Below are 27091 nucleotides of genomic sequence, written 5' to 3' on the forward strand. Positions count from 1 at the left end.
ACCACCAGTGACTTCCCGTAACCTTGCAGCCATTGGCAGGTGGTTCCCTACACCAGTTAAAAAATAACAGGACTGGATATGGGGGCACAGATCTCTGCAAGCTTCCCTCAGTGTGTACCCACATTGCTATAGGAACCATGCCAGTAAGATATGTATTTGTATAATGGAATCTGACTTTTTCCTTTCTTTGTCTGTGGCTTCTTTGTGTAGGTGTTGGCTTCCATTTCTCATAAGTGGCATATCACAAATGCAATAGTATTAAAGATATACAAAACTGGGCGCAGTGGCTCATGCCTGTAATCCCAGAACTTTGGGAGGCCGAGGCGAGCGGATCACAAAGTCAGGAGATTGAGACCACCCTGGCCAACATGATGAAATCCCATCTCTACTAAAAATACAAAAATTAGCTGGAGGTGGTGGTGCGTGCCTGCATTTCCAGCTATTCGAGAGGCTGAGGCAGGAGTGTAGGTTGAACCAGGGAGTGGGAGGTGGCAGTGAGCCAAGATCTTGCCACTGCCCTCCAACCTGGTGACAGAGCAATACTCCATCTCAAAAAAAAAAAAAAAGTTATACAAATAAGTCTCATTTTGTTTGAACCAATACTCTGAATTTCTAGTCAGAAGAATCCCTTGGGCTATTTGGAAATAATCCGGAGATCTTTTCTGTTTATCCTCTACATTTAACGTATTAACTGTTTAACCATTTAAACCTTTCGACTCATTATTTATTTTCTTCATGATAATCAGAATAACCCTTCTGGTGAATACCATATATTTCATATAGGTGATTTAGTGAAAAGTTAAATGAGGCAAACAGATAGATAAATCAAAAGGTTTATTGTATTCCACACGCAAAGCTCTGTTGTAATCTGAATTCTGCAAGATAAAAACAGATAAGACTGCCTTTTCACTCAAAATCAGATAATATAGTAATTTCGAGAAATAGCATTGTTTCATGAAGTTATTAATGCATATACTATTGATAACATAGTCACACACTGCATTAAAGGATAATGTGGCATTTTTGGGAATCCACGTGGCAGAGTTAAGTATTAATTTCTCAAAAGAAAATGCTGTTATTAATTTTAAAAAGTCTTCAAACTTAAACAGAATTATTTTCATGAACATCAGTACAGTTGACTACATTCACTGATCAGACTGCATTTTTTTCCAGAAATATCTTTTAAATTGAAAATTTAACAATAGGTTATTAAAGTACATGGCTGAAGACTAGAAAAGTTAAAAGTATACTTGCATATTTTTGGGAGTAACTTTGTGGAAATTATAATAGGAAAACAGACCTCACAAGAATAAATACTTGATTTCATTACACATTATAGTTTTTTTCTTTTGCTGAGACTCTTCACAGCATTTTAATTAACGTTCATTTTTAGGTTTTTTTTTCTTCATTTGTGCTAATAGGTATTCAGTAAATGTTTATATAAGAATATGAAAACAAACTGAAGATTAAAATTTTTAAAAGTACTGGGCCCATATTCAAGTTCATATGAGATCCTTAAGAAACTATTAGAGTAATTATATATTGAACTCTGTTTTCTGTACTTATATAAAACATCTGTCTAAGCAAATACTTCATAGGTATTTCCTTCTCTGTTATGAAAGCTAAAAGTATACTTAAGGTATAAATTCAAAAGGAATATGGTCAATTTCCAAAAAAGAATGGAAGAAAGTATTGATTCTGTTGCAGCTTCCCAGTGATAAAGCATTACAGAAAAAGTTGATCAAAATGAAAAAAGGTAGAAAAAATATTTGATATGGTTAGTGGTGACAGTTCATAAACATGAGAATAATTTTTCTAATATTACATATGAAGATTACTTTTAATTAACATATGCTGTAGTTATACATGATGTTGGTATAAAGAACAAAATTGGGGGTCTATCACGGTGGCTTGCACCTGTAATCACAGCAATTTGGGAGGCCATGGAGGGTGGATCACCTTAGTTCAGGAGTTCAAGACCAGCCTGGTCAACATGGTGAAATCTCGTCTCTACTAAAAATATAAAAATTAGCAAGATGTGGTGGTGCCTGCCTGTAATCCTAGTTACTAGAGAGGCTGAGGCGGGAGAATTGCTTGAACCCAGGAGGCAGAGGTTGCAGTGAGTCAAGATCGTGCCATTGCACTCCAGCCTGGGTAGCAAGAGTGAATCTCCATCTCATTAAAAAAAAAAAAAAGGAACAAAATTGGAATCTGACTATTCCACAAATTCTGATTATATTGCAATAATTTGTCTATAATTATTCTAGATGGCCTGATGATACCTTACCATTCATTTATGGAGTTATTCATAAATTTATTCAGTCTTATGCATTCATTATGTAAAGTATGTGTCTACATATCTGCACTTTGATACATATTGATGACTCAGGCATGTTCTTTTCCTTCAAGTCAGAAACTAGGGGAAATAAATCAACTTGCTAAAATAATAATACAATTTGATTAGATAAATGCTATAATGATGACACTAGGACTCTCTTGGAGATATAATGGAGAAAGCTGCTTTAAGCTGGGTGGTGAAGGATGTCCAACAGTTTTTCTAGATTGGGAAAAAATTATGTCAAGGAAATAATATAAACCAACATTTATTGAAGTGTTTTTTAAGAAGAATTAGATGTTAGATAAAAAAGATATACATACCTAAATATGTTTGAAAAATGCTGAGTTAAATAAAAGTAAGTTGATTTCTTTATTGCAGAATTCTCAGAAACTTTAACAAGTGTTTCTCAAGTTTCCTTAATTATAAAAATAATCTATGTCACTTCACAAAATACAGATTTCATGAACTCATCTCAGATATATGAATCAGTATCTTTCTTTAAATAGTCCTGAGAATCCATGACTTTTTTGTTTGTTTTTTGTTTTGTTTTGTTTTCTGAAACATGGTCTTTATTACCCAGGCTGGATTGCAGGGGCGTGATCACAGCTCACTGCAACCTCTACATCCCTAGCTCAAGTGATCTTCCCACTTTATCCTCTCATACAGGCTCATGCTACCACATCCAGATAATTTATTATTAGCATTATTATTATTTATAAAAATGAGTCTCACTGTATTGCCCAGGCTGGTCTCAAACTTCCAGGCTCAAGCAATTCTCTTGTCTCTGCCTCCCAACATGATGTTAACAAATGCCTTAGGTGATTCTTATAATCTACATGGTTGAGAAATACTCTTGCTTAAACAATTGTGTTTGGTTTGACTTCAGTTCTTTTGCATTTGCTGATGATTTTTTTATGTCCGATTGTGTGGTCAATTTTAGAATATGTGCCATGTGAGGATTAGAAGAATGTATATTCTGTTGTTTTGGGGGTGGAGAGTTCTGTAGAGATCTATCAGATCCATTTGGTTCATGTTGAGTTCAGGTCCTGAATATCTTTATTAATTTTGTTTCAATGATCTGTCTAATACTATCAATAGAGTGCTGAAGTTTCCCACTCTTATTGTGTGGGAGTCTAAGTCTCTTTATAGGTCTCTCAGAACTCGCTTTATGAATCTGGCTGCTCATGTATTGAGTGTATTTTATAGTTAGAATAATTAAGTCTTATTGAATTTAACCACTATACAATGCCCTCCTTTGCCTTTTTTGATCTTTGCTGGTTTAAAGTATGTTTTGTCTGAAATTAGGGTTGCAACTGTTGCTTTTATCTGATTTCCATTTGCTTGGTAGATTTTTCTCTATCCTTTTATTCTGTACCTATGGGTGTCATTGCATGTGACATAGGTCTCTTAAAGACAGCATACCTTTGGGTCTTGCTTTTTTTCTTCAGCTTGCCACTCTGAGCCTTTTAAATGGGGCAGTTAGCCCATTTACCTTCAAGGTCAATATCAATATGTGTGGATCTGATCTTGTCATTGTGCTGTTATCTTGTTGTTAATTACACCAGGTTATTTGTGTGGTTGTTTTATAGTGTCACTGGTCTGTGTACTTAAGTGTGTTTTTGTATTGTCTGATAATGGTCTTTTCTTTCCTTATTTTCCTTACAAGATCTCTTGTCAGATGAGTCTGGTGATAATGAACTCCCTCAACATTGCTTATATGAAAAGGATCTTATTTTTCCTTTGCTTAAGAACCTGGGTTTGGCTGGATATAAAATTATTTCTCTTTTTTAACCTTTCCTTTGGCACTTATGGATATGAAACTCTTGGTTGAAGATTTTTTTTAAGATTTTCTTTAAGAATGTTGAGTATAGGATCCCAATGTTTGTGGTTTGTAGGGTTTCTGCTGAGAGGTCTACTGTTAACCTGATGGGGTTCCCATTATGGTTTGTAGCTTTGGCCTCTTTACATGAACACATGTTTCTTGGAGTTTTTCTTCATTCCTTTTTTCTTTTTCCTTTATTTTTGTCTGATTGTCTTATTTCAGATAGCCAGTCTTCAAGTTCTGAGGTTCTTTTCTCAACTTTCTCTATTCTGTTGTTAATACCTGCAATTGCATTATGAAAATCTTGTAGTGTGTTTTTCAGCTCTATTAGGTCAGTTAGGTTGTATTTTATACTGGCTACTTCATCTGTCAGCTTCTGTATTTTTTAATTGTGATTCTTAATTTCCATGAGTTGAGTTTTTCCATTCCAGTGAATTTAATTATCTTCATTTTTATCCATATTCTGAATAATATTTTTGTCATTTTGGCCAACTTAGCCTGGTTAAGAACCCTTGTTGAAGACACAACAAAATCTTTGGAGGACATAACACACTCTAGCTATTTGAGTTGCTAAAGTTCTTATGGTGGTTCTTTCTCATCTCTGCATGTAGGTGTTTCTTTAATTGCAATGTGTATTGAGTGCAGTCATTTGACTTCTTTTCTGGATGTTTTCACAGGGCCAGGACCTTGTGCAGGGTCTTCATTTGTAGCTGACTTCTTGTCTTTGGTTTTACAGAGGGATATGTTAGTGAGGTATTCTTGATGTGAAGCAATTGCAGAGTCAAGATCTTCAGGAAAAAAAATGTGCCATGTAACATATTTTCAAACTTACCTTACCCTATAACTTTTATAGAAAGAATTCTTGCTTGCATGTTATAAAATTATTGTGGTTGTCAGAGTGGAGTGTACTTGAAAATATCAACATAAATATAAAGATATGCCAAGTTGAAAAGCTATGATTTATTTTATAAATCCTTGGAAATCTCTGTGTGTGTGTGTGTGTGTGTGTGTGTGTGTGTGTATGTGTGTCACCCAGGCTTGAATGCAGTAATGTGATGGTGATATTGGCTCACTGCAACCTTCACCTACCGGGTTCAAGTGATTCTCCTGACTCAGCCTCCATAGTAGCTAGGATTACAACATCAGCCACCACACCTGGATAATTTTTGTATTTTTAGTAGAGACAGGGTTTTGCCATGTTGGCCAGGCTGGTCTCAAACTCCTGACCTCCAGTGATCTGCCTGCCTCAGCCTCCCAAAGTGCTGGGATTACAGGTGGTATGAGTGTTCTTGAACACAAGATGGTGAGATTTGAGGCTGAAGAAATGTAGGGGCCAGATAATGTATCCATACCAAGGTGCTTATAGCTTATCTTAAAGTTGATGAAGATCCCATGAAGATTTCTGAAGCCAGTAGGATGAGGTTTAGATATGTGCATGGATGACTTTACATATGATTCATGTTATGGCATAACTTAATCATGATTATGAAATTATGCATAATACAAGACAATAATGAGACCAAATAGAAAAAGAAAACAAGGAGGAGCATATAAAATGAAGTTAGTCAGCTCACAAATGCATTTGCGAGTGAATTTACACATTTGCATTAGGTCTACTATGAATATGGCTCACATTTGCTAATAGGCATCCTTAAAAGGAAAACAAAATTAAATTTAAGCTTGTGGAAGTTGTTATACAAATATTTGTTGAATAAAAATAAAAGAGTAGCCAAGTGACTAAACAATTAAATGAACATCTACTTTATAAGAAGATTATTCTAATAGTTGCATGAAAGATAGAAGGTTGAAGGAAAGTCTCATGGCTAAAGCATTATAATAATCTAAGTGAGACGTTGGTAAGTTTCAGTAAGATGACACTGGTACAGAGTGATAGCAACAGTCAGTTTTAAGGAATAACTTTGAGATTGAATTGACAGCTTTTAATATTGATTTGATGTTGAAGAAGAAAAAACAATTATGATGGGAGTCGAACATAATCAAGGGCTTTCTAAAGATAGCATACAGTAGTTTTAAAGGAGAAGGGTTATAGAATAAGCAAAACTTGAGGAAACAGATGCTTGAAGGTGAGAGATAATGGGTGCAATTTGGGATATATTAAGTTTAACGTCTCAGTAGACTCTCAAAAATATATTTGCTAGAACTCAGAAGAGAGTGAATCAGCCAATGATTTTCAGCTAGAAGCCTTTCGTATGCTATCCCTGCCTATGAGGATGCTAGGGAGATAGGAGTTGAGACTAGCAGACAGTTTCATGTAGCCTTTTCTAAGACAAACGATGATTTTAATAAGAATTTCTCCTTTCTCTAACAATGATCTAAATTTATAGTTAAAAGATATTAGAAAATGAAAACAAATGTTTTTGACATACCAGAATATGAGTATTAAAAAACTATCAATAATTATAATTACAAGTATTTTAAATATTGCTTTTTTATTGCGAAAAGAATGAAAAACAATTATTTGATGAATTTTGAAACCAGGAGGAATAAACCTAGCTAAAAATGTAACTTATTGTTTTAATTATTGTTTTCTACAATTTTCTTATAAAAGAAACAAGACAAGAATAGGATTTTTATACATTTTAATGCTTTACTGAGGTGTATTGTCCAGAAATCAAGAGGCAAGAAAAGATATGGTTTGTAAACAACGTAGCAAGCAAGCACCAAATATTTGTTTTGAGAAAATGCAGAGATGTAAATGTAAATGCAATTAATTAAAATTAGTTTTTCTCTAAACCAGCCTCAAGATTTCAGCAAAATGTATAATAAAATATATTAAAATTATTCTGAATTTTTTAAATTAATAAAAAACAAGAAAAGAAGATTTTACAAATACTTTATAGGGATTATTTGTCATATATTATATATTATATCTAATTATATATAAGATATATAAATATATCTTATATATAAAGTATCTATAATTTATATATATTATATACATATAAATGCATATTAAATTACATATATAAATATATAATGTATAAATATATATTTTATATATTTTATATATAAATATATATGTGAATATATGTGAATAGATATATTTATATATATTTAAATGAGGACATGCTACAACATGACTATTTGGGAACACTTTGGGGACTACATATAGCTGTTAGATCTCAGGAATAAAAGGGAAATATTTTTTTCTTTTCCCCTTCAGGCTCTATGGGGCATGCCCAGGTAAATCACAGTCCTGGAACACACCTGTCAAATTTTCTGCTATTTTAGACAAGCTGAAATCCTGAGCTGTCTTTCCTTGGGCTATGGAGAGAGTGCGGGTGGGAAAGAGATGCTTAACTGGTTTTGCCTGGGTGCCATAATACAGGTCAACAGAATGGTTGATCCAAGGTACAATATTCAGAAGTAAAACCAAAACTAACATCTGAGATGAATATCAAAGTTATTTTTCCACTTCAAGAGAAAGAGAAATTCATACATAAGGACCCTGGATAGAAACAAGGAGAAGATAGAAGGAGGAGGCTTTGAATCAGAGGGTAGAAGATGGATCCTTAAGGAATCTCTTGGTCTGTATAAATGTTGCTACTGCTATTTTTTGTAGAGCACAAATGACCTTGAAGGATAAGGAAGAAGAACAATGGGAGCAATTCTCCACTCAGTGATTGAAATCGAACATCAGCAATTGCTTCTTCAACAACAGGGCAAATCTGTTAAGGCTAAAATGAATTCTAAAGCACTCCAAGATTAATTCATTCTGTACCACCCCAGGAGTAGTTTTGTTTGTGTGTGTGTATGTGCCCATCAATTGCCAAGAGCTAAAAATAAAGCAATGGGTGGGCCAAATCTCAACTCTCATACACATTTTATGGGTGCCATTGTCCAAAAAATAATTACAACACATTTAATTTAAATATATATAATGAACATTAATTAAAATATTTTGAAATAGATACAAAAGAATGTTGTAAAACCAAATTATCATAGTGATTTGTATCTCTGAAGAAGTTATTAAAGCTGAGCTCAAATGCTATGCTTCTTCCGATGCTTTTTAAATCCAACAGGCTCACGTTTTTCTCCTTAGGAAAGTTCTTAGGGTACAAGTGCTCATTACGACAGTAAGTGAGATCTCATTTAATGAGCCTCATTATCTCCATTTTGCTCCATCCTGGGTTCACTGTCTTTATTACAGAGTCCATTTTGAAGGCATAGCTGTCTTCAAAGCAGTTGACTGATTTGATCCCTGGCCAACATACCAAACATTCTTCATAGGAGCTCATAATGTTTAAAACAAAAATCTTTGGAAGCAATAGTGGATCACATGGGTTTTTTCTGCTCTAAACTCCTACAGTCCTCATCTGGACCACACAGTTGAGTAGTTGGTTAGTTACCTATTAGCCACTCTATAAATATTTATTGACTCATCAACTGTGTGTGGGGTTTTATTGTTTGCTAAGCATTTGCCCTCTGTAAGTCATATTTCCCCTAATGAAATGTAAACGATGTGATGTTCAGAAGTTGTCTCTGTTGATACGTTATCATTTAATTTTCTCTTCTAAAATATTCAGAAAAGTGGGAAAACTTTATTTTTTTTTTTATTTTTCACCATAATAAAATTTATAGGACTATCTGGAGCTCTCTTTTGAGGGCTACAGAGAAATGTTGAGTTTATAAAAGTAGTCATCATGAGAAAAAAATGTAATTTTAGTCAATGAAGCTAATTCTAGCTTATAATTTTAATATATTTTCTATTTTTAAAAAATAAGTATTGAAAAAAAGAAGGATGGTGATGAAAGAAACACAGAAAAGATTTAGAAGAGTTCAAGAGGACGACATAAATCACAGCAAAAAAAAATGATGTATACTTGAGTTGGAGAAAGAAAGAGAGGGAAGAAAGACCTTGTTATAAAATCTGTTTTAAATTAGAGTACTGCAAAACAGCCTTGCATATATGGGAAGGAATCTGACTTGCTTTATAAGCAAATACCTGCTATACTTACATAATGTAATATAGGATTTAGATATTGTACAATTAGAAAAAGTATTTATGATATTTAGAAAAATGTCAGAGTTAATCATCTAATTTATTTTACAAAAAAATAGAAACTGATGCTGAGAAGATTAAGTAGCTTGCTATATTAATTATTGTCCAAATTAGTAGCAGAATTGTGCCTAAAACTCAGGCTTTCTATTATTCAGTCCAGTACGTACATATGATTAGCTTTTGGTAGAAAAGATTGTTTTTAATCATATACTAAGATAAAGTTGATAGTGATACACATCAATAAAACCGGGTGTGTGGCACTCATATATTTCAATATTTTGAAGTGTAACCTCCCAAGAAGCAGTAGGCCAAAAATCATCCTTATGTTTTCTTTCTATAATTTACTATAAAAGGAACTATCAAGATTTTTTTTTGAGTAACAGACTCTTTTTTAGAAGAATATTTAGAAAATAATTCCCCCCAAATAAATATATTTTTCAACACTGAATTTAATAAAATACAAAAAAATTCAGGAGTAAGAGTAGGAAGAACGCTAGATCCTGCTTTTTTATGCTCTCTAAAGCAAACCACACCCAAAAGCATTCAAGAAATTAACTGTAAGTCTATTTTTAAATTTTTTAATAAATCTAATTTAATATTGTTTTAATTCTTATAAAAGAGACACACTTTGAAGCAAATCATTCAATTTCTTTCTTATTCTCTGCCTACTTGTATCCTGTGACTTTTCTCTTAACTTCCATCTTTTTTAAAGGGTTTACTCTAATTCTATGGAAATAAAATTAACTCATGAGGAAAGCAAATTATGCAGCTCAGTTCTTTTGAAGTAGAAGTGTGCCATAAAGATATAAAATAGCAGATGGCAAAGTTTTTTTTAAACTTATTTTTTGCCATCCAACCCATCACTTTTTTCCTCCTTCTTCTTACTGGTTTACCAGAATTAATAAGTAACATTTGTATAGTGCATTCCAGCTCACCAACTGCTTTTTCACAAGTATTGCCTCATTTAGTCTTCACAATAAGTCTTTGGGGTAGCTATTTTTATCATCACTATGCTGCAAACAAGGAAACTAAGATTCAAAGAGGCTAAACAACTTGTAAATAGTTTTAGAATTCATCATATTCATTATGCGGCCATAAAAATCAAAATTTTGTTGATAATTTAATGACATGGTCAAATACTCATGAAAAAAAGTCAAGTTAAGAAAAAATAGCAAGCCACAAACTACATTGAATGAATCCAATTACCTTCGTTATGCATTTCAAATTTTCTTCAAAAAGCATGCACCAATTTTCACAATATGACTAGGCCTCAAATGATTTTTATTGTCTAGCTAAGTAAACATTAACTCCTTATACTATGTTCAGTTCCACCCGTTGACCACCAATGTACAGAAAAAAAAATGATGCTGTAGCTATGTAAACATAATCATACATTTTGGAAAGGATAAACTCGGGTTTTCATATGAACAGGTTAGTTGCTCAATAAAATCATCAATGCTTTCTTGTCCTCAATTATTTTTTCCCAAAACTCATCTGACTAATTGTTTGTCAATAGGGATAGACTAACCAGAGGGTATTCATTGTCTATAGGGAATCATATTTCCCTATTTTCCTGGGAAGTATGCAGGATTCCAAATAGCTAAGATTTACTGAGTAGTTCATTATTTTGTGGTACATATTTTATAAAACACTGTATATATACATTAAGCCACTAAATCTCATGACATGACTACAAAAGTAATCTTATTTACTATCTGCTTTTATAACTGAGGAAATTGAGAACTGGAAATGTAAGATGAACGATCCATGTTTACGGCAAGAAAATGTCAGTGACACAACACAAACCCAGGTATTTCTTTCTCCATGTTCTCAAGCTACTAATCCTGTTTTCTATAAACTGAAGAATGTATGAGTGACCTTAACTTCTGTGGCCCGAATCTTGTCTAGTAACCTTTATCCACCAGCTCTACTTGTAATCCTCCTTTATTATTTATTATAAATGTTAAAATCATTTTCAGTTCTTGGTTCTGTTGTCAGCTAGCTCATTGTTATATACAGATAAATTGTGAATGCATATTTTTGGTGGCATTCATTAAATAGTCATTTGGAGAGCAGCTGAATGGCCTGGGGATTAAAACAAATAAAACATTCACATAGTGATACATTTACAATTCTTTGGGCTTAGTGAATCTTGAAATTTTAAGAGTCGTTGCATTTTTACATCTTAATTAAATTCATATTGTGGAATCTATAAATGGAAAAAACATTCTTTAGGCAAAAATATTCTTTTACTCCTCAAATGCTGCAGATGGTCTTTTTATATCATGTGAGGGGACCTTTTTGAAGATGTCCTGCATTTGAGTTTTTAAGATTGGTGATAGGTTACCTTGACATTTATTCAAACTATGATTGAAGAACAATTATCTCCTTATTTTGTGACAGTGACGTTTGACTCTGCTAAACTCTCTCAAAGGGGATAGGGTTAAGACTGTAATGTGTGAAGATAAAAAATATCAAATGTCATGCAGGAACTCAAATACAGCAACCAAGGGGAAGTAACTACTCTAAGGAAGAGCACTTTCTTGGCCACTGTGTTTTCCTTTCTGTTATTCATTCAAAAATACATCTCACCACTTTAACTCATTCCATATTTTAATGAATAATTAATTGGCTTCATGTAATAATATATTCTGTTAGCTTCATTAATTAGATATAACATGTGACAAGCATAGATTTAAAATTGATAAAATTTTTCTAAATATTTTACTCATGTCTTTTCTCTGCCTTGATGTGACTGGCTATGATCACACCTGTTGTTCCTTCATACACATTTGCTTAAGTAGAATAACATTAAGTTGCTCAAGTTTATGTTTTATAGAAATTGTTTTACCTGCATAAAGTAAAATGTTACACTATGCTGTGGGACTATTGGGGATTTAAAACTGCAGATGCAGATGTACAAGTCGATAAAGTTTCTCATATGTGAGCGTTCTTTGGTTACAAAGTAATTCACTCCAGGTTCCATTAAAGAATTAAAGATCATGCTATTTCTGTGTAGAGTTAATATTTTTGCAAACTAAACATTACAGGTCAAACTGAAAAAATGTGTAAAAGTAAAATTATTCATTTTAAATAATTGCAAATTATTCATTGCAAATATTTATTGTAAATATTTTCACTTTTATTACAATGAGAATATTCATTGTAAAGCTATGGAATGCCTTTAGGAGCCAGATATAACAGAAGGGTAGTGAAGTTAGGGCCAGAAAATATGTGTTACTATTTTTACCATTTACTAAATGTAAGAACCCCAATTTTCTCTGCAGTGTACATTCTAAAGGCATCTTGCAAATTTTGATAGGATTAATGAGACATAATTTATTCATAAACCCTTTGTGAAATATAAGAACATCTGAAGGAAACGAAATATATGCTTTTTGTATAGTAAGTACCATTATTAAGAACAATAACACTCCTTCAAATGAATACTTATTTGAAGTTTCTTATATTTGCTGAGTTGATATTACATTTATTTCTGAATGTACACTGCAGATCTGACTTGTTTTTCAAGAGAACAAATTTATGTCTAGGCTCAGAGTTGTTATTCTGTTTTACATAGCTTGTTTAACCTTATGGTGCTATAAGCATTATACTTATTCATGTTCTTTTCTTTGCATTGGTATCAAAGTATCCTGGAGTCACATTCCCTTTTCACCTCTAGCCAGCCTACACTGTCTGGCATGAGTCTTGTATACTTCTATCTTAGCCTTATTGATTTTGTTTTGTTATTAGTGCTTGTAAAATTTTTTCTTATTAGTGTTTTTTGTTTTTATTTTAAAATAATTATAAATTCAATGGAAAATCCAAAAATAGAAGAGAGGTCCCACGTACCCTTCACGTTTCCCCAAATGGTAATATCTAATATAACTGCAGTACAGTACTAAAACCAGAAAAATTTTCATTAGTACAATCCACAGACTTTATTCAGATTTTATCAGTTTTACATACACTCTTTTTCTTTCATATGTATAGTTCTATGCAAGTCAATTAAATATGTAGAATTGTATAACTACCACTAATATTAAGATATGGAACTATTTAGTTGCCACAAAAATTTCTCTCAAACTACCTTTTCATAATTACAGCCATTCTCCCCCTTTTCATCACTAATCTGATTGTCTTCCTTAGAGTTTTATTATTTCAAAAATGCTATGTAAGCTAAATTATACAGTATATAATGTGTTAAAGTTGACACTTTTCCTCAAAATAATTTCCTTAAGGTCCATCTCTGTTTTCTGAGTGTGTTAATAGTCCATTCATTTTTATTTTTATTACTGAATAGTATTCCATGGCATGGATGCACCACAATTTGAAAGATATTAGGGTTATTTGCAGTTTTGGGTTATTACAACAAAAACAGCTATGCGTGCTTGTGTGTACATTCTTACAAATGACTAGGAATGGGAGTGTTGGGATGCATGATCAGTATATAGTTTTTCAAGAAAATTTCCATAGCTTGGCTCTGGAATGCACCTGTATGGTCAGCCACTGGAAAGGCCGATGTGAGACGATCACTTGAGCCCAGTAGTTTGAGTTTATCATAGACAACATAGCAAGACCCTACCTCTTAAAAAAAAAAAAAAAAAGAAAGAAAGAAAAAAAGAAAAGAAATGAAAATTCCCAAAGTATTTACCAGTGTGGCTGTGCCACTTACATTCCCACCAGCAATTTCTAAGCAATTCAGTTTTTCCATATTCTTGCCAGATTTGGTATTCTCACAAGTTTTTATCTTACCTGATCTAATATTTGTGTTGTAATATCTATTTGTGGTTTTAATTTGCTTTAACCTAATGGCAAATGGTGTTGAACATTTTTTACGTGCTTATTGCTATCTGTATGCTCTCTTTGGTGAAATGTTAATTGAATATCTTTTGCCCATATTCTAATTGAAGTGTGTGTGTGTGTGTGTGTGTGTGTGTGTGTGTGTTACATTTTAAAAGTTCCTTATACCTATATGAATCTGTTTTTCAGATATATGGTTTGAAAATATGTTCTCTCATGCTAGCTTGTATTTTTTATCTGTTTAATGTGATCTTTTCATTTTAAGTTTAATTTATCAATTATTTTCTTTTGTGACTTGTGCTTCTGGTATCATGTTTAAGAACTCTTAAACATGCATTTCTGCGTGTCTATTTCTATTTCTTGTATTCAGCTCTATTGGTCTCTGTATGTATTGTTTTGTTAGCACCATTCTGTCTGATTGCTGTAGCCATATAGTAAACTTTAAAGTTGGGTAGAGATCCATACCACTTTATTCGTTTTTTGTTTATTTTTTTCCAAAATTGCCTTAACTATTCTAGTTCTCTTGTCTTTGCATATAAATATTAGAATAAGCTTATTAACATCTACAAAGCACATCGCTGAGATTTTGAAAGAAATTGCATTATACATATAGGTTAATTTGAGGGAAGAATCAACATCTTTATTGTATTGTGTTTTCTAAATCATAAAACTAGATGTCTCTATATATTTAGATCTTTGTTTCATCAGTGTTTTGTAATTTTCAGCATAAAAATACTGCACATGTTTTGTTAGATGTAATATCTATTTCATTTTTTGAGTAATTATAAAATAAATTGCTTTCAATTTTTGTTTCCCTGTGTTTATTGTTATTATATAGAAATATGATTGGTTTTTTAATATTAATCTTGTCTCATGTGGCCTTATTAAACTCACTATTAGTTCTAAGAGTTTTTTGTTTGTGTTTCATTTCTTTGTAGATTCCTTGGAATTTGGTATGTAGACTATAATGTCTTCTGCAAATAGGGAACCTTTTATAATTTCCTTTCTTATTTGAATACCTTTTATTTCCTTTTTTTTTTTTCCTTCATTAACTGCCTAGGAATTCTAGAACTAGGTTAAATAAGAGTGATGAGAGCTGACATCCTTGCCTCATTCTTGGTTTTGGAGGTGATTAATTCACTCTTTCTCTAATAAGTATGATGTTAGCTATGGGTTATTGGTTTTCTTTTTAAACTTAGTTTAGATTATTATTACTATACTGTATGCATCTGTTTTATAACAAGAAAATACTAAGAAATCATAAGTTTCAAATTCAGGATAGTAGACAGTCACTTTTCTCATGACAAAACTTCATTCACTTCCTGATACATGTTGATTTCCTAGTTTCAAAAGAAGCACAATAAAGTAGGTTTTTAAGAGTTTCCATCATAGAGTCAATCTGTCTATATTTATTCCCAGCTCATATCAACCAGCTTCATCTATTAAGAGGGATAAAGAATCAGTCTATGATCCTGGGAAAGTTTGTAACAGCTGACTTTGCCAGGTTAATACTGTATGACAAAGGTTATGATGCATTGTATTTGACATAACTTGGATCAGTTATCCAAGCATGAAGGATAGAATGGAAAATATAACTTTTTACTCTAAAGAAAAAAATTTAATTCTGCATTTTGTCTAGGGGCATGAATGAAAACCACTCTAAAAAAACCCTCCAAAATGTAGAATACACACACACACACACATATGTATATGTCTGTGTGTATATATATTCTACATATATCTGTGTGTATATATATTCTATACATATATCATAAAATTCACTAGGATTTTTGCTATTAGGTTCTGAATCTCTAAAGTATAGAATTATAAAGTAAGAAATTTGGTAACTTTTTTAGTATTTTTTGTTTACAGTTTTTTTTAAGTTTACAAAGAGGTGTAGTTTAGGTGAGTGGTAAGCAAAACTAATTTATGTAAGTATCAAATATGGTTATGGTTGTAGAATCCTTTTTTCTTATCAAGAAGCTACTGCTATTACTTGGCTCTAAATAAAATGTCTTAAAAAGATATGTTAACTTTTCTCTTGTTCTGTTTTGTTTTTTATAGTTTTAGGATGTAATTTTAGAACGCCAATCAGTTATATTCATGAGAAAAGTTACTAACTTCCAATTGGCATATAATATTTGACTTATGATAATACAGACTTATATCCAAAATACCTTCTAGATAGCATATGCTTGATTGTCTTTTGCCGATTATGAGCTATTCATTTGGTTAGAGGTCAACATTAGAACACACAAGCTGTCAGGTCTTTTTTCAACACTTTTATTTTCTGATATGCACATACGATTTTTTCCTCAAGGCAGATAATCAGTGAATATGAATGGAATTAAACAACGCTTTTAATAATATTGTAAATATTTTGAAATATAGCAGAAAATATTATATGATCATTATAAAAACGATAATATTAGGTTGGTGCAAAAGTAATTGCAGGTTTTACTACTAAAAATAATGGCAAAAACCACAATTACTTCTGCACCAATCCAATACTACATATACTATTGCTGTGTGGAACATTCTAGAAGGCTTAGAACTTTTTAGAACCAAAAAATCTTTGTGGTTATTCTGTTTCTCCCACCAAGAATAAAGTAAGAGGATCTGGAGAAGGCCACTCTCCCCTTCCACCAGCAAATAATTCCACATCCTGGAGAAAGAAAATTAATTTTAGGGTCTAGTTATTTCAAAAAATTTTAAAAGATTGGATAAAATGTATTGTTTGATACTCTTCAATCAAATAATTTATTAAAACTGTTATACGACATTGTTTTCCTGATAGATTTAATAAATCTGAGAAATATCCAGAGTGTCTGTAAACTCATAAGTCTTTTGAATTTCTAACTAACTTTCTAACTCATGCCAGTTGGATAATTAGGTCAAGTCATAGTAATGCCATTTTGACTATGTAAAAATGAAAAAGGACTTTTTTTCTACATTTAAAAAAATATATTCACCAAAGAGAATTAACATAACATGACCTATAAAGTTAGCATTAAAAAATTCAATTCATAGTGATGTTTATTTTTCTTGCTTGCTGATATCAATATTGTATGCTTAATAAAACACTTAATGAAGAATGTTTCCAGATATTTACCATATTTTATAAACACTATTTTAGAAACTTATGTAGATTACTAAAAATTCTCAACAACCCTTTGATAGTCTTTCATGCTACATCTAGGATTTGAATCTCTGGTTTCCAGAAGCATGGTAAGAATACTTTTTTAGATGCCACCAAGGTTGAGGGAATACCACATGATGAGTGCTGGTCAATGCACTGTAAGTGGAAGTGACATGTTTCACTTCTGGACTGAAGTATTTACTTATGGGTTACCTTCCCCTCTGCTGCAGCTCATTACAACTTTTGATAAAGTGATTTCTCTATCAAGCTGTGTCAGAGAGTGAGAAGATAGTATGGAAAGCCCTAGCCAACTCATGTACCCTGCGGGAAAAAGAACCTTTCTTTTTTTAAGCCTGTAAGATTTATGGGTTGTTTATTACTGAAATCTAACCTAGACTGGTATTAACTGTCCCACTTTGAAGACAAAAATAAATTTCACAGCTAGTAAGAGGAATAACTGAGACAACCTCAGGTCTATTGCAAAAAATGCATATTTTTCTCTACAACCTCTTTCCACGCCACATGTTTTTGCACCAACCCTTGGACTTTCCATCATTAAGTTTTAGAGCCCATGGGAATACCTCAATTCTTTCAGTATTGTTGTAGAACCCTAAGGGCATTGGTCTCAGAATGCATAAAAATGTGCTATTTACCGCTTAAATTCATAACTCTGCTACTGTTACAATTTTGCATAAGGAGAGCATTGGAAATTATGTAGAACATTTCATGGTTTTGATGTTGCATAACTTCCAGCTGCTGACCATATGAAGGAGCCACATAAACAATTGCAAACACAAAAATAGAGAGTTTTATTACAAAATGTGAACTCTGAGATTGTTCTATTACTTGTGCAAATTCTTAAATTTTTTTCTTTGATTTACAACATATAATAAACTTTGTCATCTAGTGCTAAGTTATAATGTACAATTCCACATTTTCAGTTTAAAATAATATTTCCATAATGCAAAGATGTTTCATTGCTCCTTTTATCCATTTTTTATTAAAATCAGAAGTTGGAGGAAAAAGTGATTCCTTGTGTTACATCGGTCAACCTAGTTTATATGTAGTCTTTATCCATTTTGCACTGAAATCCTACATTAAATAATGAATTTTTGGAGGTTACTTGTAGTGAACAATGATCCAGTTTTCACCGTACTTTATAAAACAAAAAATAAAACTTGGGGCTTACTTTCATAGTTCCAACATAGATAAAGTGATCATTAAAATTATGCAGTTTGAGTGTTGTATTATACCTGTCACTATAGATTTCACTGACTTGTAAAGTATTTTGGTTCCAAGCAAAAGTATTGATTTTACTTGTGGAAGTGCCAAAAGGACACCTTCATTCAAAACCTAGAGTCAACAGGTTCACTTCATGTGTTAAATATTCCAAGAAATAAACCAGTTGGATCCAGCCTTCATACAAGAAGATACATTTATTCTAAAAGGAAGTGTTCTAAAAACGGTGTGTTCTAAACCACCATCTAAAACACATATCTGAGACAGACGTGGTGACTCACACCTATAATCCCAGCATTTTGGAAGGCTGAGGTGAGAGGATTGCTCAAGCCCAGTAGTTCAACACCAGCCTGGACAATATAGGGAGAACCCGTTGCTACAAAAAATTTAAAATATTAGCCAAGTAGGGTGGTGTGTGCCTGTAGCCCAGCTACTCAAGAGGCTGAGATGGGAGGATTGCTTGAGCCTTGGAAGTCAATGCTTCAGTGAGCTGTGATCACACCACCGTACTCCAGCCTGGGCAACAGAGTAAGACTCTGTCAAAAAAAAATAAATAAATAAATGAAAAGCATTTCCTAGAAGGTAATTTGGATTTTACAAGCAGAGCTGACTGACTTTGTGTCTTTTGCCTTGTGAGTGATTCTCTTTCTTCCTTAAAAATACCACAAAAATGTTACAATAATATCATCCCTCTAGTATTAGTGTATCAAATATAAATATTCTTGGGCAACTAAAAAGGCCTATAATTACATATGTTGCTTTTTTCATAAACTTTTAAATATTAAGGGAAAAAGGCAAGACATAACATAACCTAGGGGGAGACAACATCAAAACATATAACCAACAAGGACTTAATATTCAGAACTTACAAAGGAAACATACAAATCAATATGGCAAAATATAGGAACTCCCAAAAAGAGAAAATATGAATGGCATTTACATAGAAGAAACCACACATATCCAATAAACATAATCATAGATTTCAAAATTAAACCACAACAGATATCACTTTATACTGACTAGCATGGGATCAAATTGAAAAATCAGCCAATATTATATGTTTACAAGAATGAGACTAACAAGAATTCATGTACATTGTTGGTGGAGTGTAATTAATAACATTAATTTAAAAAGCAATATGGCATGACCTTGTAAAGTTGAACATGTACATATCACACATTCAAACAATATCAGTTCCAGATATAAACCACAGAAATCCTCTTGCAATATGTTCCAGGAGACATGTACAATAATATAGAACTGTTTATAATACTAAGGCATTGGAAATAACCCAAATGTATGTCAACCTGGGACATAATAAATACAATGTGGTAGAGTTACGGATTGTGATACAAAACAGCAATGAAAATAAATGAGCTTCATGTAGATATATCAAGAGCTGCAGCTTATAAAATGTAGAGTAAAAAAGATGCAGAGAATACAAACTTTCTGACATGATTTAAATAAAATTACACCACAAGTAAATTAAGCTATGTATTATTATGGGACACATATATGTGTTATGAAAAATACAAAGAAAAGCATTGGGAAGGAGAAAAAGTAGTTAAGGGTTGTGTTTTCTGCTAAGAGGAGACTGGGATCTAGGAAATTTTAGATCCATTAGTATGCTCATGCTCTCTCTCTCTCTCTCTCTCTCTCTATATATATATATATGGTGTTTTTTCTTTTTCTTTTTCTTTTTTTTTTTTTTGTGAGGCAAGATCTTGCTGTGTCGCTCAGGCTAGAATGCAGTGGTGTTATCACAGATCAATGCAGCTTCAACCTTCTGGGTTCTAGCAATCCTCCCACCTCAGCTTCCCAAGGAGCTGGCACTACAGGAGCACACAACCACACCTGCTACATTATCATTCTTAGCACACACATACTCCCCAACCCACACACACACACACAGGTACCATGCTGTTTTCTACTAGTAGGATGGTAGAAGAACTACCAATAATATTAAAAAATGTTTTAAGACCCAACATGAAATTCAACCCAATATAGGTCCTGTTCTCTTTCAGAGTCATTTGTTCTTTTCTTTGCTCATTCCTTTTTATTTGCATCAGGCTTCTTTCTGTGCTGCCAGTAGTGCTCACACCTCAGAGCTTTTACACATGCTGTTTCTTCTGCTCAATATTCGCTGCCCATAGATGTTTCAAAGGCTTGCTACCTCATCTGCTTTTGGCACTTACTCCATTATCACCTTCTCAGCAAGGCCTTCACTGATCAATCCAATTAAAACTTCAACTCATTTTTATGTGTATGTGGGTATGATTGTTTAAATTACCTATTTCATTTATTCATTGTCTTACTGCTAAACTTTTAGAATGTAAGCAGTATAAGGGCAAGGGCTCTCTCTTTTTTTTTTCCCTCCTGTATTACCAATGCTTAAATCAGCACCAGATACATAGTAGCATTCCTTTTGAATGAATTATTCCTTAAATTTCTTGTATTGGCATAGACAGTAACTTCAAACAACTGCTACAAAAAAGGAAAATATATACTGAAAAGGGAACTATATGAAATACTTAAAACCCATTGATATTTGTGATTTTAGGAGGAGAAAGGCCCTGTGGAAATGCTTTTATGTGGTATACAAGCAAAAATGTTTCATCTGACATATAGGGGCATATAAGGGCAGAAGGGAAATGAGCAGCTTGCCAGTGTAGTGTGAAGACATTAAAAACCTATTGTATGTATTACAACATATTCCATGTACTTTTTGGGATGTACTTTTTGTAAAAGCAGAGCACATGGCCAGAATATTTAAAACATATTTAACACAATTGTGTACATATTTAAAACATATTTAACACAAAAAATATATTTCCCAACAAAAGCAATATATATTGTAATATAAAATAAGTAATACATATCTACATGTAACTTGCAGAAAGCTAAGGATTTCTAATAAACTTTAAAAAATCTTCACACATTTCTGTATTCAGGAGACCTATCTCCTGTGCAAAGATGCACATAGGCTCAAAATAAAGGGATGGAGGAATATTTACCAAGCAAATGGAAAGCAAAAAAAAACAGGGGTTGCAAACCTAGTCTCTGATAAAACAGACATTAAACTGAAAAAGATTTTAAAAAGACAAATAAGGGCATTACATAATGGTAAAGGGATCGATGCAACAAGAAGAGCTAACTATCCTAAATATATATACACACAATACAGGAGCACCCAGATTCATAAAACAGGTTCTTAGAGACGTACAAAGAGACTTAAACTCCCACACAATAATAATGGGAAACTTTAACACCCCACTTTCAATACTAGACAGATCAACGAGACAGAAAATTAACAAGGATATTCAGTACTTGAACTCAGCTCTGGACCAAGCAGACCTAATAGACATCTACAGAACTCTACACCCCAAATCAACAGAATATACATTCTTCGTAGCACCATGTATCACTTATTCTAAAATCAGCCACATAATTGGAAGTAAAACACTCCTCAGCAAATGCAAAAGAATGGAAATCATAACAGTCTCTCAGACCACAGTGCCATCAAATTAGAACTCAGGATTAAGAAGCTCACTCAAAACCACACAACTACATGGAAACTGAACAACATGCTCCTGAATGACTACTTGGTAAATAATGAAATGAAGGCAGAAATAAAGAAGTTCCTTGAAACCAATGAGAACAAAGAGACAATGTACTAGAATCTCTGAGACACAGCTAAAGCAGTCTTAAAGAGGGAAATTTATAGCACTAAATGCCCACATCAGAAAGCAGGAAAGGTCTAAAATCGACAACCTAACATCACAATTAAAAGAATTAGCAAAGCAAGAACATACACATTCAAAAGCTAGCAGAAGGCAAGAAATAACTAAGATCAGAGCAGAACTGAAGGAGATAGAGACACAAAAAAACCTTTCAAAAAATCAATTAATCCAGAAGCCAGTATAAAGAAGAGAGAGAAGAATCATATAGACACAATAAAAAAAATGGTAAAGGGGATATCACCACTGATCCCACAGAAATTCAAACTACTATCAGAGAATACTATAAACACTTCTAGGAAAATAAACTAGAAAATCTAGAAGAAATGGATAAATTCTTGGACACATATACCCTTCCAAAATTAAACCAGGAAGAAGTCGAATCCCTGAATAGACCAAAAACAAGTTCTCAAATTGAGGCAGCAATTAATTGTCTACTAACCAAAACAACAACAACAACAAAAATGGATTCACAGCCGAATTCTACCAGAGGTACAAAGAGGAACTGGTATCATTCTTTCTGAAACTGTTAGAAAAACTACAGAAAGAGAGACTCCTTCCTGACTCATATTCTGAAGCCAGTCTCATCCTGATACCAAAACCTGGCAGAGGCACAGCAAAGAAACAAAACAGGTCAATATCCCTGATGAACATGGATATGAAAACCCTCAATAAAATATGGGTAAATCAAATCCACATCAAAAAGCTTATCCACCACTGTCAACTCAGCTCCATCCCTGGGATGCGACACTGGTTCCTATATATAAAGCAATAACGTAACCCATCACATAAATAGAACTAATTTGAAAAACCACATGATTATCTCAATACAAGCAGAAAAGGTCTTTGATAAAATTCAACACCCCTTCATGCTAAAACCTCTCAATAAACTAATTATTGAAGGAACATATCTCAAAAAAATAAAAGCTGTTTATGACAGACCTGTAGCCAATATCATATTGAATGGGCAGAAGCTGGAAGCATTTTCTTTGAAAACTGGCACAAGACAAGGATGCCCTGTCTCACCACTCCTATTCAACATAGTATTGGAAGTTCTGACCAGGGCAATCAGTCGAGAGAAATAAACGGTATTCAAATAGGAAGAGAGGAAGTCTAATTGTCTCTGCTTGCAGATGACATGATTGTATATTTAGAAAACCCCATCATCTCAGCCCCCAAACTCCTGAAGCTGATAAGCAACTTCATCAAAATCTCAGAATACAAAATCAATGTGCAAAACTCACAAGCATTCTTATACACCAAAAATAGATCAGCAGAGAGCCAAATCATGAGTGAACTCTCATTCACAATAGCATAAAGAGTACAAAATACCTAGGAATACAACTTACAAGGGACATGAAGGGCATCTTCAAGGAGAACTACAAACCACTGCTTAAGGAAATAAGAAAGGACAAAAAGTAGCAGAAAAAATAATTCCATGCTCATGGATAGGAAGAATCAATATAGTGAAAATGGCCATACTACCCAAAGTAATTTATAGATTCAATGCTATTCCCATCAAATTATCATTGACTTTCTTCACAGAACTGGAAAAAACTACTTAAATTTCATACGGACCCAAAAAGCAGCCTGTATAGCCAAGACAATCCTAAGCAAAAAGAACAAAGCTGGAGGCATCCCACTACCTGACTTCAAACTATACTACAAGGCCACAGTAACCAAAACAGCATGGGACTAGTACCAAAACAGATATATAGGTCAATGGGAACGAACAGATGCCTCAGACCACCACACATCTACAATCATCTGAACTTCTACAAACTTGACAAAAACAAGAAATGGGGAAAGGATTTCTTATTTATAAATGGTGCTGGGAAAACTGGTTACCCATATGCAGAGAACAGAAACTGAACCTCTTCTTTACACCTTATACAAAAATTAACTCAAGATGAATTAAAGACTTAAACATAAAACATGAAACAGTAAAGACTCTAGAAGAAAACATAGGCAACACCATTTAGGACATAAGCATGGGCAAAGACTTCATGACTAAAACACCAAAAGCAATTGCAACAAAACTCAAAATTGAAAAATTGGATCTAATTAAACTAAAAAGCTTCTGCACAGCAAAAGAAACTATCATCAGAGTGAACAGGCAGCCTACAGAATAGGAGAAAAGTTTTGCAATCTATCCATCTGACAAACGGCTAATATCCAGAATCTACAAGGAACTTAAACAAATTTAGAAGAAAAAACAACCCCATCAAAATGTGGGCAAACGATATGAACAGACACTTCTCAAAAGAAGACATGTACATGGCCAACAAACATGATAAAAAAGCTCATCATCACTGGTCATTAGAGGAATGCAAATCAAAACCACAGTGAGATACCACCTCACGCCAATTACAATGGCTATCATTAAAAGTCAAGAAACAACAGATGCTGGCAAGGGGGTGGAGAAATAGAAGAAACACTTTTATACCGTTGGTCGGAGTGGAAATTAGTTTAACCCTTGTGAAAGGCAGTGTAGTGATTCCTCAAGGATCTAGAACCAGAAATGCCATTTGAACCAGCAATTCCATTACTGGGTATATACCCAAAGGATTATAAATCATTTACTATAAAGACAGAGGCACACATATGTTTACTGCAGCATTATTTACAATAGCAAAGACTTGGAACCAACCCAAATGCCCATCAATGATAGATTGGATAAAGGAAATGTGGCACATATACAACATGTAATACTATGTAGCCCACCTGTAATCCCAGCATTTTGGGAGGCTGAGGCGGGCAGAGCACCTGAGATTGGGAGTTTGAGATCAATCTGACCAACATGGAGAAACTGTGTCTGTACTAAAAATACAAAATTACCTGGGTGTGGTGGCGCATGCCTGTAACCCCAGCTACTTGGGAGACTGAGGCAGGATAACCGCATGAACCCAGGAGGCAGAGATTGTGGTGAGCCGAGATTATGCCATTGCACTCTAGCTTGTGCAACAAGAGCAAACTCTATCTCGAAAAAAAGAATGAGTTAATGTCCTTTACAGGGACACAGATGAAGCTGGAAACCATCATTCTCAGGAAACTAACCCAGGAACAGAAAACCAAACACTGTATGTTCACATTCATAAATGGGAGTTGAACACATGGACCCATGGAGGGAAACATCACATACCGGGGCCTGTTGGTGGGTGGGGGGCAAGTAGAGGGAGAGCATTAGGACAAATACCTCAGGCATACAGGGCTTAAGCCTAGATGACAGGTTGATAGGTGCTGCAAACCACTATGGCACATGTATACCTATGGAACAAACCTGCACGTTCTGCACATGTATCCCACAACCAAAAACAAAACAAAATAAAAAACAAAAAGCAAAAAACTCCACATACACAAAACCAGACATGTAGGTTTTCTGATTGATACCTTTCAAGGTTTTGTTTTGATGAGCTGTTATAAGAGCAGGCCTCTCAGCTACTGTGAAATAAGCACAGGAAATGCAACATAATATAAGGATCTAAATGCCATAATGGCTACTCTTTTGCACCTAAATTGTGTAGTCACTAGTCATTCATAGAGTCTGCATTCACACATGGCAGACCATAATTGAGAAGCTAGAAGGACTTGTTTTGAGGGTGTAAGATGAATCATTTCAGGGCTGTAATGATTGAATTGCTGGGTTCAGCACCACCTGCTTCAGTTATCAGATGAGTCGAAGTGAAAGCACAGTCAAATACAATCAGCCTTCTGAAAATTAAATATATGTGAAAAATTACTGACCACAAAGAGGACTGAACTGTGTTGTATAGTTATTGGCATAGACTAGTGAAACTCTTTTTTTTTTAGCGACACAATAGCTCTCTTATTGCAAAAGTGGCATTTTGCTACAATCATCTTCCAGTTGAGAACTGAGCTTCTGTCCTAGATTTTAAAATGCAACCTTGGAAATGATGTTATTACTTCTGTGTATATGAGTTAAAACTAATTCCAGCAACATTCCAATGACTATATCCACATGATTCTAATATCTACAAATAAATGAAAGTTTTTGATTAACGATTCATGCAGCTAGATATTCAATTTCCAAATATTTGTTGTAAAAAATAAAGATAATTGATGATATTTTATTTCATTTTTGTGTCACCTGAACACACCTAAAAAAATTAAAACTTCATAACAAAAGACCATGATATAATTTTTAGTTAAGTGATTGGTAAGAAAGGATTTCAGGACCATATTGGTAGTAAAAACTAGAAAGTAAAAGACCTCTTCTGGTGCTGAGATAAGCCACTCTCATTTGGTAGGAAATCAAATTTAATATTCCTATATATATTTTTCCTTTCTATTTAAACAAATATTGAATTTGAAGAAAAAATATCAAGTGCACAATTATTATCAATGTAAAATTAAATATTTAAAATCAATTTTTAAGTGTTGAAATGTAGAAATAAATATTTAAATATTGGATTTTTAAAATTTATTATTTAAATATGTTAATTTTTTTTTGAGGGAGAGTTTCGCTCTTGTTGCCCCACAATCCTGTAAATAGTTTCTTCATTAAATGCTCTTTAACTACACCCTGTGAATGAGCCACCTATTTCTTGCTGAATTCTTAACTAATAAAATATACCTTTTAGGAGGATGCCTTATATTGGCCAGTAAGTACAGTATCCTCTTATCGCTAATTTCAGGTTTCTTTCTCTCCCTCTCTTTTAAAATGCACATTCAATAGAGAAAACAGTGCTTTAACATTGTTTTTACTGCACTGCAATCTGTACCAAGACTCCTTTTCAGCTTTATATCTTTTTTATCTCACAAAAATATCTTTCCATTCCTTACATATGTGCTAGCGTTCTTTCTCCACATGGTTAACTTCCTCCACTCTATTTATATTCACCTCAAAAGGCTTAGGGTTAATTTTCATGTCCAGAGGAGGCTTTTTTATACCCTTTAGCCTACATTGATCTCTTGTTTATCTGAACCTCTAATTGGGGTACAGATAATTGCTATTTTAAACTTAGATATA

This window comes from Trachypithecus francoisi, unplaced genomic scaffold (assembly GCF_009764315.1).
Source record: "Trachypithecus francoisi isolate TF-2019V2 unplaced genomic scaffold, Tfra_2.0 Lachesis_group5, whole genome shotgun sequence".
Lineage (NCBI taxonomy): Eukaryota > Metazoa > Chordata > Mammalia > Primates > Cercopithecidae > Trachypithecus > Trachypithecus francoisi.